General features: G+C 41.7%; 1 long non-coding RNA gene across 1 annotated transcript; it reads left to right on the top strand.

Annotated features, from left to right (window-relative positions):
• The first annotated feature begins 973 nt into the window (after window positions 1-973).
• On the top strand, window positions 974-7,379 carry LOC126544000 (uncharacterized). The gene is made up of 3 exons (XR_007602034.2): window positions 974-1,032; window positions 1,393-1,452; window positions 7,224-7,379. It is a non-coding gene; the product is annotated as an uncharacterized lncRNA (long non-coding RNA).
• Window positions 7,380-13,070: the final 5,691 nt, after the last annotated feature.

The raw sequence follows: 13,070 nt of genomic DNA, 5'->3' as shown, positions 1-13,070 counted from the left end.
AATTAAGCCATTTTAAATACGTAGTATGACATTTACTAAATGTTCTTCCACTCATATTTATGATAGGACAGGACACGTCCTTCTTTTCCGGGTGTAATATACATAAAACCTAAAGCGGGACCTAACTTGGGACATGGATATAAAAAGCCTACCGATAATAAAATTATGTATCCGGTTGCCTGTTTCTAAGTAGATTCTTTGCAAGTATTCATTGCTATATTATTTAAACAAACCAAGAACACCATGAAAACAACGACAGCAAAGGCATTCACCCATGCAAAATGCATTTGTAAGCAGCTACGTGGCAGTTTCCTCCACGTGCGCTTTAATTTCTGGCCCGAGGAGAGATATAAAAGACACAGAGGGTCGGGCCTTCGTACACCTTGCATCAGTTGGTCAATCCAGTAGCTGACCTCCTCCTGGTATTTCGTCCCATCAGGTACGTTCATATTTGTCCGAGCAATCAACGAATTTTCTCCTCTATCGCTCTATTATTCGCTACTGCGCGTCCATTTTAAAAGCAATCACTGTGTTACCTTCTAATTTATCAGCTTTCTGTAACGCTTCGCTTGGAATAGAGCCACATGTTGAGATGGCTCGAAGCTCAGCATGTTAGAATTAAACATAGAAATTCTGATTTTCTCTAATATTTTAGCTTTTCTAATTATGATATTTGAAATACGTTGACTGATACGCTTGTCCCAAAATGTGCAAAAAAAAGGTCATGTTGCGAAGCTGAAGCTTATACATAACTGCTCAAGTCACAAAGCCTTAGGTACTCAAAGTTCTGGATTCTCATAGGTTCTAATGAACAGGAACAGTTTTTAGGTATTTTAGAATATTTTAGGTATGTTAAATATGCTTGAAGGCACCCATTATCCAGGGCACTTGAATTTCAGTTTTGGTCATCTGTACGCTCTCTTTCGTAAGCCACAGGAGATGCACTTTTCTCTGTCTTCGCAGAAAAAAAAATTAGACTCGTTGCTGAGATGAAGTTCACCGCTGCCATCATGCTCGTCGCACTCCTTACAGGTAAGCAAGTCCTGCCGCATAAAAAAAATTGATATTAGGCAATACACAATCATTTTTCAGAATATACCCGAAATTACTACAGGACACGGCACAGGAGACCCGTTGTATAGCTGCATCTCAGGGCTTTATCTAATACATTGCATGCACAGACATTGTAACGTCGAGCTTCCGTGAATACTAACACGAATGGATACTTCCTTGTTTCATGTTATTGACAACAATATTTCTGACTACGCATCCTGTTTAACAGTAGTAGAATATTCTAGAATATTCCAGATTGGGGGGGGGGGGAGGGAAAGAAACCTTTATTTTCGCTTTGATGATCTGTTGTTGATGTTTTGTTTGTCCTTGTGTTTGCAGCGTTCCTGGTGATGATCACTGCAGCCGACGAGAGAAATGACGAGGCGCGTACGGGAAGTGGTAAGTCAAACTAAAGATAGTTGTAGCTTTTTTCCAGTATTACGCTAAATTCTGGCAGATCAGGCGGCATGGTGGGTGAGTGGTGATGCAAAACGTGAAGTGGCTCCTCGGTGCAGCCAACAGGCGGCGCTGAGCTAAACGAGAAAAACACGGAGTCATAAATGCTAGGAACTGTTTTGTTATTTTTCGCTGCCGAAAATTTGAACCACCAGTGAACTGTAATACACCCTATAACGGCTGTAAATAGCTCTGATTTTGTCCGGCTTAGTCCGGTGCTACCGCTGGCGCCACCGTGCGGGCCCCACGCGTCGCCGCCCCTCATCACCGGCTATTCTGCCCGACCTGCCGGTGCTTACCGGAATATAAAACACGCTAACAGTGAAAAGTTTCGGTCACATTTATTCAATACGCCTTGTGAGGACTTTCTTCGACAATTAGGTCCGGTATATACCGTCGGCGAAATGGAAATTCAATGTAACGTATGTTTATTACCCTCGATAACACGTCGGGAACCGAAGTGCGAACACCTTCTCATGACTGCAAACATTCTTACACACGTGGATCATTGCGATAAGGATATCTTAACGCCTATGCTGTTCTGTTGACTTAAGGCGTCTTTGCATATACTCTGTTTAATGGTTTTCAAATGTGACAAATATGCATACCGTATTCTTGTTAAATCCCATTGGGGATGTTACCTTGCGCAAGCATCTATTTGATACACTCTAAAAACAAAGATTTCAGGGCAGTCTTTTTCAGGGAGAATCTGCTTCTCCCCTATTTCACTTTCTTTTCGAGTAGAGCGACCCTCTTTGTGAGAGAGTATGACAATTCTTCCTCACAGAGTTTTGTTACTCCGCCGCAAGGGAGTGCTAGTACTCTTCCGCAAAGTACCAATACTCTCCCTACAAGGGTAAAGTACGCCCCAGACCGCCTGATTCTACTCCTCCAAACCGAGTACATCCACTCCTCCAAGCTGATTGCTTCTACTCCCCCAAACACTGTGATTGTACTCTTTCAGAACAGAGTGCTAGTACTCTTCCCAGTAGTGTGAAAGCTTGATGAAGATACATGGTCACGTTAGAACGGATTCGCAATACTAACACGTGGGCAATATTTGATTCCTTCATAAGCAGCTCCTGCACTTATGCTTGGTGAATAGGATGTGATCTGCGGTGGTCGAGTTACTCAAATGAATCATTTTCTCTTAAAAGGTCAAAATCTTTATTGATCAGTGAGAAGACATACTGAATAATAATTTGAGAAACATACTGACAAACACATAAAACTAGATTGCAAGGATGCCCCTGAAATTGAGAACACATCTTAAAATAAAACATAAGTATTTTCTCTAAAGTTTCATCAGTATTACAGTGCAGAAATATCCTTTAATTTCAATTAGCTCCTTCTATAATAAAGTAAATGAAGCTCCTTCTACAATAAATAAAGTGCACAATGGAAAGTTAAACATAGAACAAACATGTGGAAACTCGCGAAGTATTGACACTATGATCGAAGAGAAATATACGCCACATTACTGGCCAGCAAACGCATTTGTGGCCCAAAACGTGTGTACTTATATGGCACAGATTACCAGATGAGCTGCTCAGCATGGGACTGGTAATGTAGATAAATTGTGCAAGAAACTTTTTTGTGTGCCATATTCTTAGACAGCAGCTCATTTGATAGCGTCCTATACAGCGTATGGATGTTCCTGACCGAGAGTACAGTGCATTTAGAAATGTGTTGTGTATTCTTATCTAAGCCCGCAGGTTTAGCTAGCTTTGACTGTATTTCACATAAAGTTATTCATGTATTGGGTTCATCCCATAGTTTCCACGTGGGCCTTGCCGTCGTTCTGCAGCAATATCCTGGCTCGGTCTCAAAGCGTTACAGAGGCGTATCAAATTTCCTATTCGGTTGGTGTCCTCACGAAAGTAGATGCCTGGTGCTGTTGGGATTCATCGGTTGAACTCTCATAAATAAATAAAATAATTGAGTATATTATCTAGTGCGCAGCAAATGAGTATAAAAGTGCAAAGAGCGGTCGCATTACAATCTTGCGCATCAAATTTCTTGTCATACACGGTAGTTCTTCGTCGTCATTACGGTACGAATGCTACACTGCCGTGGAGCAGCTTGCATAATTACATGATCAGTTATTGGGAGTCGTTGAATATGCAATCTGACTAAAGTATAGCACGGCTTCAGATGTGAACCAAAAATCAGATGTGATCGATATGATGCATCAAAGGCAACATAAGCATAAGTACAGACGCGAAATTGAACGAAAAGGACGAACAAAGAAGCAAGACATAAATTGAGAATGGCACCATCCTGTTCCACATATCCCTTCCATGCAGGTGCATCTTGCATGCGACTGTGCATATATTTGCACAATGAACCAACTAACTGAAACCAAAGCTTTTTTCCTATTCAAGTGGTTAAAATGAGCGAAAGTAAGAAAAATCATCGGACTTCACAGGATCTTTGTTTTAAAACAAGTACATATGTGTCTGGGAAGAATAATACATCGCCTCACTGCGCCCTTAAGTCGAGAAATTTACCATGTGCAAAAATGCTTTAATTTATTTTGCCTTGTAAAATTATGTCTGCAGAAGCCATGACACCAAGAGGCTTTTGTTTAATACTGTATGTTCGCATCCGCCAATTGACGAACAGTGTTCTACTCCAATGCCCTCAGTTCTTTGCATTGAACGTGTCTCTACCTCCACTAGCATACTTGGCTGGCAAGTAGACTGAGTCACTCTAATCAAAATATCAAATTCCTGCCAGAAGCTAAAACATTACAATTTCACAGAAGGAGAAACCACTATTTTGTATTTTAAAAATGATTTTTAATTAAAAGTGACTCTCCGGCTTCTAAGACGCAATGTGTGCACCATGGTGAACATATTTAAATGCCTCAATTGCTCCTTTTTTTTCGCTTCGGAAGGCGAGAGCGGTTCTAATAAACTGATTTCGTGAGCATGCACATAAACGATAAAGACTTCTTAAACATAGGATTCTCTTCCTCCAATGCTTCCCCTTTCTGTAAACTAAAAGGAAGCCATACCTCTAAAATTAGGTGTAAAAGTAGATAAAAGGGAAGATGTGAATATCTATCTGCTTCATGTCAGCATTTAAAATACGCAATGACAGTGTTTTGTATTTGCACCCTTGCATTCATCTGCTGTTAAGTGTAAGCTATTAAATATATGTAAGCACATAATCAAGCATGACCTGTTGCTTTTTACAGTTAACACAGGCGCCGTGCTCACTGCAAGTATGCATCATGTCACTAAGCAAATATGCAATTTCATTGTACCGCTATTTTTTTTTCACATGGATATATTTGTTGAGAGGCAAGACAAAAAGCAGTCGCTTCTCACAAAACTAATGAGCTTTTTTTAAACACATTTCTAACTTTTCAATGGCACTTGCTCCCCTATGTGTTTGTCTCCTGAGAGCATACCTGATTGTCGCTTTCCCATCAGAGACATTACATAAATATACCATGTTAAAATGTCTGCCTAGAGTAGGTGGGAATTTTCACCTTGGTGTCAGATACTGTATTTTGATTTTGTTGAGATTTAGTGAAATGGTACAACCAATATACCCACATTCTAGTTTTCCTGTTGAAATTGCATACCAATGTATTTTGATTCTTTGGCGTGCGCTCCTCTGCCCTACGTGAAGTCTTACTGGGCTGGCTCTTTCACATCCTTGTGCCTTGCAGCTGGCTTCTTGCGTTATATAAAGCGGGTGCCTGAAAAATGTCATGTGCAAAAGTCAAAACTGAGACATGGTGGAAAATAACATCAATATAGTCAAGGTTATGGCACTAAAAGAAAGCCTTGGATCTTAATCTTCCTATTGAAATGCATGTGAAAGGTCTGAATGACTGCAACAGCCAACTGCTAAACAAGCTTCAATTTTTAGATTTAAACAAAAAATAAATAATCGACAGTTGACCTCTTGACCTGACCTCTTTATGCATGCAGCTGAATGCCTGCGTTTCTAACTAGCACTGGCGCTGCACGTTACTTCAGTGGTAGCAATTACCCATTGGCTAAAGACACCGTCAAGAGCGCGGCTTATTTATAATGAAAGCATGCCGCCAGCGAAATAACGCCTCTCCGTTATGTGACTCCTTATTTGAACAGCATGCCGTACTCAGTATACTGCCAAACTGAGTAAATTTAAGCAAAGACACAAAAAGAACGCTAAGCACTCTTCGCATAGGCTCAGAATCATGGGCTGGTGAACAAATCATTTTAAGCGTCCTCTCGCCTCACGTCTTATTGAATATATCATGGTTCTGGCAGCCATTGCGATTTTCAAAGCTCTTACGGATAGCGGCAAATGATACAATCGCACGCAGTTATCGCGACGACTGGTTTTTTCGATTAACATTGAGAGACACAGTGCACTTGCCTAGTCCGTTGTCAATCACGCCGGCTAAGCGCCGCGACGACTTCCTGGCGATAGCATGGCATGCACGCAGAATACGTACCTAAGTTAGAATTCACTGACCGTAAAATATTTGTCGTTATATCCAAGCACGGACGAACGACTGTCGTGTTTTCGCGGCGACGCGAGATGGCTGACACACGGTCTCCTTTAGATGGCCTTCGTTGCTGCTCGCTGGACGGATCATCTTTCTCCGGTGCTGTGTTGTTCCGCTAGGTTGAGCGCGCGCGCGCTGGAGACACTCCGAGTAAAAAAGTAGAGCGCTCGTTCCGCGTTCCTTTCAACTGTGGCTTCGTGTTCTCTTAAAAGCAAAACGGTGTGTTCTTTGCTCAGCGTGCGTGAATGATACATCGCGATGTTCGGGGCCAGCCTCCTGCAGTTGAAGCAGAAGATAACGCTTCGTTTTGTTCTTTACTGCCGCAAGAGCAGAACGGGCATTCTACTCTCTCTCACAAGGGCAGAACAAAAAGCACATTTCAGTCTCTCTTGGTGACGGAGTGAACAATGCATTTCACTCCACTCGACATTTTGTGAAAGTAGAACAAGGCTTTGAAGAGTAAACCGGCCGCTTCACTCCTGCGATACCCTCTCTAGTTTTTAGAGTGCACGCATGCGGTGAGAATATCCGGTGGCATATTGACTCACTGTGCCCGATACCACGCCATGTAGAGACGAATCCAATGTGAGAAGAGGAAATTGAACATGTTCTCTTAGAAGGGTTTTTAACGCAGTATTTTTCCTTCCGTGCATTTTTCATCGTATGTATTTATCGACATTCTCGTATGAGTATGCCCTTGTTTACAGCCGCAAAGCCCTTTATCTGGGAATAAGACACGCTGTAGTCACTCTGCCTACACATCATATACGTCATAAGAGTTGTCAACTTTCGAGCTCAACATACCTGTAACGGAACAATGTAGAACCTATAGCGCTCGGTAATATCTGTGACAGTGAAAGTATGGATGTGGCTGAGTATCTGTGTGTTCATCGCGATACCCCATAAAATCGCGCCACGGTAGTAGAGGGAGAACTGGTTCGTTCGCGATAAAGTTGTCGATGTGGACAACGCTTAAGTGTCAGGTGGGAAGGGGTGTTCCCGTTACTCTAAATGAGGTAATGGCTCGACCAATTCATGGATTCTCGAATTTTCGATTAGCGCATCAGGTGTGTCGCGATATAGCAATTTTCTAATAAGGAAGCTTTCAACGTTACACTGTCACTAAAATACGTTAACATCAATAGTTAATTGAAGCGTGATAATCCACGTTCTTGCGAATTCCATCATCTCTTCGCTGCAGGTTATGGCTCTGGATGCCCAGACCCCAGTGCCTGCACCACAAGCTGCAAAGCCAAGGGTTTCCTCTTAGGCGTGTGCCTCCAACCTCTACTGCAAATCTGTTTGTGTACATAAATTTATTGAAGTCCACGACTGACTGGCAATAAAGCTCGCTGAAATATGCGGTTGTCAAATTTCTCCTAGTACTTTACCAGGCTGAATCAATTGCATATGTAAAGCTGGTCACGGTATTGTAGTCCATTCTAAAGTTATCTATACTTACGCAGCGAATGATATGTTGAAGCAAATGTTATAGTGCACCCATGGCACTTGCACCCTGACGAATACGGTTCCCTGCTCAATATCTGACGAAAAACACGTCGACTAGACTGGGCGCTACAAAGTGCTCATTTTAAAATATACTTTTTATTTCCAGCATGGGCGTGAATTCATGGAAGCAATAGGGGCGTAGTGATGTTGGACCTGTCAATTCAACCACGAGCTAGGCAACTTCATTGCATATGCAGTTGCAGGCATTAAGGTTCTGCGTTTCGTATGCTTTGGAAATGCGATAGCCTGGCGAAGCCAACGACAACCAATGTGCGGAACCATGATCAGAAGGAAAGTGCTTATCTTTGTCAGAAATCAACACGGCTATATAGACATCATAATATTCTAGCTAAACCTTACCGGGCCAAGGCTGCGGCTTTGGAACTGCTCAAACCAGCGGCACACAATGCCCAGGAAAACTTCCCCAAACCTGATTTGGAAATTGTTTAGCTGCGTTGAGTTTAATTACATATAAACAATTTTTGCTTTCATGCTGTCTAACTCATACCCTACCCCCTGCCTGCGATCCAGAAATTAAGCTTTAAGTGAAATAGCCTGAAACGCTTTTCCAAGAACACCCGCCTGCATGAGTGGTACAAAAGAAAATATAATTGAATAATTGTCCAACTTTTTAACACAATTTTAATGATATATCAAGGCCTTCTTATTCATTCTATGCCTTTGCGCTAGCGAGGTTTCAATCGGAAACAGCAAAAGTGCGTATTTTTTCTTCCAAAACGCTGATCTTGTTGAAACGAAACCGATTGAACTTCCCTTATTATGTATTTCATCAGACATCAGTGACAATTCATTTCGAACGTTCGGTATCAGTATTTATGTCCCAAAGGAAATTATTTAAGATTACAGAAAGGCTACTTTCGAAGTCATATGGAGAAAACTGGCTTTATTTATTGGCATGCTGTTTAATAATTTCAGTTATCTTTATGTTCAGCCAAATTTGAACATGATCCTTACAAAAGTAGATCGGCTAATGACTTCACACATTCCAAGCGACACAATCACTTCTCATCCGTATGCAGTATGGCACACAGCACATAATAAAACATGAAACGTAAAGAAATAGCTTCATGGTTCAGTTGAACTCTCATATAATATTTCACGTTGGGTAGCTTATCAATCTGTGCTTTATACTTATGTGCTCAGCATGAAAAGCGCCAACAAAATTTTTATCGAACAGCTTGCCCACCATGGTTGAAAGCTTTAGATTTAGCCTCTTAAAATGTACAATCTCACTGCTTAATTGCCCTTAGCGTCTCGTCGGGAAATCACAATCATCTGTCCGCTGTGCAAGTGCTGTGAATATTTCTGAAATTTTTCTGTTATGTGCAGTGCTTCGATACTTTTGAGATGTCTTCATTCCTTCGTAGCCGTGCCTTTTTATTTGAACCATACGTAAAGTTCCTCATCATCATTATCAGCCTGGTTACGCCCACTGCAGGGCAAAGGCCTCTCCCATACTTCTCGAACTACGCCGGTCGTGTACCAGTTGTGGCCATCTCGCCCCTGCAAACTTCTTAATCTGATCTGCCCACCTAACTTTCTCATCATCCCTCATCATATTATCACTATAACATAAATTCTGCTAAGGGTATGGCTCAATTATGTGATGTTCTTCGAAGATCGGTGTTCTATTAGCCGCATATATCAATTGAAAGTTATCCATGAATTTCAGTACCACGTGCATTTGCAATTAAACCAAACGGTACAATCCTATTTCCCTGCCAGAAATTCAATGATAAATCATCCCCTGCTAATTAACCACTCGAGTTGCTCACAAGCACCTATTGCAATATAATTGGCACCTATTCACTCTTTATTTACTTACCTTCCTCTAGACGAACCAATTTTTTTTTCTGAGAGCGTGGCTGTGAAAATTCATTTTGAGCAGAGACACTCCCTTACCGTGAAAACTGCACCGCGCACTAGACAATTCTGCTATTACAGATCGCATATTTGTAGATTTGTCATATGCATTGAATATTTGTAAGTCATCACCTTCTACTTCGAAATCTTCAGCATATAAACATTGCTTCTATTCTGTTAAGCTTGATAGAAGATATTGTAATTATTAACTCAAAATATGATTCTGTTTACTAGGCCTCTTCCTTCAATCTGGTACAGGATGCTGCACCCAATGGATCTATACTGGACCTCTTTTATTTCATATGTATATAAGCGACCTCCAATCCACGGTAACTATACCACCATATCGAACAATTTCTTTGAGAATTCTGCGACATACGAACGAGAGGCATGCATTTCACACCGATTTGACGAGATGTAAGCGATATGCTATGCAGAATAAAAAGATCTCGCAGAAACGTGCGAGACTGGTATGATGTGCTCCGCAGACTTTTACGAATGCTAGAGATCTATGCGTTGCGCTATGAGAATGCGTAGAGCGTGTACTAGATGTGTGTGATGTGCGGCGTAGACATAACGAGATTACGGATGAGGTGTGGCAGATGAAGTTCTTTGTGTACGCACGGTAGTCGTTTGAGCAACGTGGTGTTTGAGGAAGACTACTAACTGCATACAAAGGAAGGTACACTTAGGTCTTATTGCATACATCTAGTTAATATCAGTGAGGTTTAAGGTGAGTCGCGTGTAGTACGCGCAAGAGCATAGTCAATGTGCTGTACTATGACATCGAACCATTGTGCCACACATACCAGCATAAATTACAGAGTAAATAAGAAGTACACTGTTCAAATTAGGGAATTTCATGCAATGAACCTCTACATTCCCATCAAAGCCGATGTCAATACCATTGATGCAATGGTTTTCACTTGGCGACGTACTCTCGGGTGAACACTTACGGCGATACTACTGCCTTTGCCTGACTCATTCCTGGACCAGCCAATAAGCATGCACTGACAAAGATATCATCCAAAGCTATCACCCGAGAATACATGCCTTGGTCAGACAAGACCAGCCTAACATTTTCAACGATAGTTGTATTTGATGTCCATCGACACCTCTGTACCATAACATCCAGGAACCGCTGTGCTTTGCTTCATTGACAAGGTAATATTTTATGGAAAGCTTTTATCTCAATATCAGTCGTGTGTTTGTGTTTTGAGAAATATGTTAAGGGAGAAGACACAAGACTTAGGGATAAATACACTAATGTTTTTTTTTAAAGTGCTGTCTTTGGAATGTTCCTCGTGGACATGTTTTTATAGGATGCTCACGATTCTTAACTGCAAACTGCCGTGGAGCAGGCTTAGGCCTTAAAAGAGCACTCTTTAACAAAGAAAGACTTATTTAATGCGCAATTCATGCGAAAGGTAAGGAGGTGACATAATATAACACTGTCTGACAACCATCCAATTTTACTGCTTGCATATCAATATAAGGCGAGAGGCGAAAGGGGAAGAACAAATAAATCTGTAATGCATGGTGCTCGCACAACTGCGAAAAGGACCCATGGCATGGCTACTACGACACTTGTTTTACAATGATAAATAAGCGGTCTTGCTCTCTGATAATTATTAGCAGGGGTAGCCAACTCACTGGTTACCTGTTACACATAGAAAGAAAGCCTCAGAAATCTCTCCAGCTTTTTGGTCCTTATATATTGCCACAGTCGCAAAGTTTTCAATCAAAATAACAGAAGTGAGCTGTGCCCTAGCAGGAGACCGCCAAATGACAGGAGCATCATGCTAACATATTAGCAAATTCATTTATTTATGCATCGGCCTATTTGCTGACGTAGTGACTACTGCACGATAGTTGTATTTGATATCCATCGACGCCTCTGTGGATTGCGTACTTGTGTTTGCATGCTTTTTTGCAGGTGTTGATGCATGCCTCTTCATTATTTACGGGCCTTCACAGCAAAGCTAGCTTCTGCAATGCTGAGAAAGAATTGCAGAAAAAGCCGTCGTGAGGCTACTTTTCTCAGCACTCAACAAGCTAGGTTTGTTGGTTTAGATTTGCATTCATTGGTTTGGATGGATTCTAGTGGCCCATACAGGTTATTTGCTCACACTTAGGCAGAAAAGCTTGTGGGATGCACTTCTGCAATTTGTACAGCGCACTGAAAGTGCAGGTGTGGGCCTCACTTTTGAAAGGAAGTACAGAGACGACGCCATTCACGGCGCAGGTGCCTGTCACGCAAGGCGGCAGTGTTGATCTTTCTTCCCTTGCCCAAAACAATAGGTTTAGGTTCAGTGTAGTTGTTTGAAAAGTTTCTATAGTTTGAGCGAGTGTATTTATCTTACGGCATCAAGTTTTTTCAAACTGTCTGCACTAGTACTCGCTTATTATTGTCGTGAAGTTGGCAAGAAGTCGGGCATACGGAAAGTCATGAACAATGAACTATTAGTGTGCACACTACAAGAAGGAATCGGCTGTGATGCCCTTCATTTTCTGTTGTGAAACTTTTACAGTCAGTAAATTCTTCTCAATTTGCTAAATTATCTTGAGGCCGCAAGCTGACGCTACGGTTGTCTTCGAATGCAGACTTTACAGGACAAGACTTCTGGTTCTGCAAGTGAGGTTGAAGAAAAGGTGAAACTCACAGGTGCCTATTCTAGATGTGAGTGAAATGAACCGGCGAGTTTTCTTTACATCTAGTCTTTTATTGCGTAGGAAGTAAAGGTTTGACGGAAGTTCGTCTCGTCTTTAACGGGATGATAATCACTAACTTAGTCAGTGACCCAAGCATCGCAATCATGGTACTTCAGTAAGAGAATTTTCGTCGAAGCCTTGACAACCCTTTCGAAGCCTTGACAACCCTTTCTACCGAACCTATTCACAGAGTACTGGAGCTGAGACTTACCGGTCCTTCCCACTCGCATCCAGACTAGAAATATGTAACTGCCAACTTTCCTTCAGACTTGCAGGTCAAAGAATCTTAATCCAAAAAGTCAACATTTCAAGTCTCAGCGTTGGATGTCAAGGTAATTCAGCTAGCTGGGGAGGAAGCCAGCAAGAGCTCAATGCTGACAGAAATTCACTGGCTTCGACACTCGAGCATTTTTTGCAAGGAGGGAACTAGAGCAGATAAATATTTTTGTCTTCTGGAACATACAGCTAAATGTCAACTTCACGGCGACACTAACAGACCACCTGTGCCGACAATCTTAAGAATACTTGATGTATTAAAACCAAAAAAGCCCTTTGAAACCACAAAGCTATCTTGAGGTTGTCTTCTAAGCCCACTTAACCTGCAACTGCCATTCTACGCAGAGGAATTATCTTCAACAGTGTGATATTTCAGTCAATCCTGTAGAGAGTGATCTGCACCACATAAATCGCCAACAGTAAGCTCTTTCTGAAGCAAGACCTTGAACTTAACCTGCCAGAACAGGAGCTCTGTTGGCTTGACTAGGGTAAGGGACCCTAAATTCATAATTAGGAAACGGCGCGCATTAACAATTCCAAACTCAGGTTATCGTCTTTATCTGCTTGATTTTGTGGACAAACACAGATCAAAGGGGGCCCAGTGTGACAAGTGATCCTTCCCAGGAGTCCATGATGTCAAGAAGTCGAAAATAATTTGCACAGGTCA

Source organism: Dermacentor andersoni, chromosome 10, assembly GCF_023375885.2.
Source record: "Dermacentor andersoni chromosome 10, qqDerAnde1_hic_scaffold, whole genome shotgun sequence".
In the NCBI taxonomy this organism is placed as follows: domain Eukaryota; kingdom Metazoa; phylum Arthropoda; class Arachnida; order Ixodida; family Ixodidae; genus Dermacentor; species Dermacentor andersoni.
The sequence above is the reverse complement of the archived record's forward strand: the minus strand, read 5'-3'. Positions and strand labels throughout refer to the sequence as shown.